Source organism: Saccopteryx leptura, chromosome 2, assembly GCF_036850995.1.
Source record: "Saccopteryx leptura isolate mSacLep1 chromosome 2, mSacLep1_pri_phased_curated, whole genome shotgun sequence".
NCBI lineage: Eukaryota > Metazoa > Chordata > Mammalia > Chiroptera > Emballonuridae > Saccopteryx > Saccopteryx leptura.
This window is the reverse complement of record NC_089504.1, coordinates 200449342-200450825: the sequence shown is the minus strand read 5'-3', so window position 1 is coordinate 200450825 and position 1484 is coordinate 200449342. Positions and strand designations below refer to the sequence as shown.

The window sequence follows — 1484 nt, the reverse complement described above, 5'->3', positions numbered from 1 at the left end:
TCTGTTTACCAATGTATCTTAGGACAGTGTCTGGCCCCTCTCGAAGCAAAATACTTGTTCAATTCATGAAAAAAAAATCAGTAGTTGCTTAATACCATTTAAAATAGTTTCTTGAATGAAACTTTTTAATGAATTGGTGTTAGAAGCAATATGGTGGTTGGTGGCTGATGCTATATGGATCAACATCTGTTAATTCTACCTCATAAATAGCTCTCAAGTTCCTGTGTTCTTTACCATCACTGCAGCCATACTCTCATCCTGTTCACCTGGGCCTCTGCAAAACTGTCTTAATCCTTTGCCAGTGCATTCTAGCCATCTCCATGGCATGGTACCCATGGTACACAGTACTTGTGCTGCACAATGATGTCAAGGGTGAAGATTGTTAATGCCTGGAGACGCCTGAATGGAGATTCTGGCCACCCCAAGTTCATCCTAGTTGTCCCAAAGACTAAAGGGATCAATATCTTGATGCAGCTACTGCTACAGATGGTGTGTCTGGCACAATACCTAGGAAGCTCTGCACTAATTCTCTCTAGTGTAGTGACATTTTGAGCATTTACTCATCTCACATCACCAATTCATAGCAGTGTGCCTATCACATACTAAGTACATAACACAAGTCTTTAAATTGGTACAAGCCAATTTCTAGAACTGATAACTGAAACACGGATTAGTCATATCATGAAAAGCAAAAACTGGCCTCCCAGTGCTTACCGCAGGCTGTGTTCTTACACTGTACAGAAAGAGGAGGCAGAGTAAACCCACCCATCTACACCTCAGCCCTGGCCCTTTGCCTGGTCTGTATTGTGAATGGGGGGACATGGGAAAAAAAAAAAAAAAGAAAAAAAGAAAAGCAAAAACTTTGCAGGATCAACAATAAAGCCTTACTTCCACAGATCATTTTCTAGGGTGCTCTCTCCTTCACCTCAAGGCACCTTTGCAAACTGACCTGGAGTTCAACTTGTGAGATGCCGCGGATACCACCTAAGGCTCCTGAAACCTGCTCTGTGTTTTTAGACTTTTTTTTTCTCCTTTTTTATGTAATCTCCTTCATCTCATTTTTGGCTTGAGGAAATTTGCTGAGCCTTTAAAACCCAATTAAATGTCATCTCTTCACTTACATCTTCTCAGAATCATTATCTCTGTTTTATGTTGAGAACTTGGTTAATAATCTATAGTGGAGATTTTAAAAAATCTCATTAAAGGTAATAGAATTCTTAGGGGAGAAATTGCCTGTATTTAGTATAAGGTCTTGAGAATTCCCCAGACAGGTAATAGAGGAACAAGATATTTGAGAATAAAGAGAGTGGCCAATTGCTATGCAGGAGCAATGAATAGGAGTTTGTGAGAGCTGTGAGACAGGGCGTCTGAGGGAAGCAGCCCAGTAACACAACACATGGGGATGGCAAAGGGCTTTGATGGAAAGAACCTCAGGGTGATCTGATCCAAACTCTCTAACTGGGCAGCTCATGTTGGATACTTAC

At 41.0% G+C, this 1484-nt stretch overlaps 1 non-coding gene across 1 annotated transcript; it reads left to right on the top strand.

Moving 5' to 3' along the window:
• Positions 1 to 697: 697 nt before the first annotated feature.
• Positions 698 to 824, top strand: LOC136396136 (small nucleolar RNA SNORA51). Its single transcript, XR_010749551.1, has one exon. It is a non-coding gene; the product is annotated as a small nucleolar RNA SNORA51 (small nucleolar RNA).
• Positions 825 to 1484: the final 660 nt, after the last annotated feature.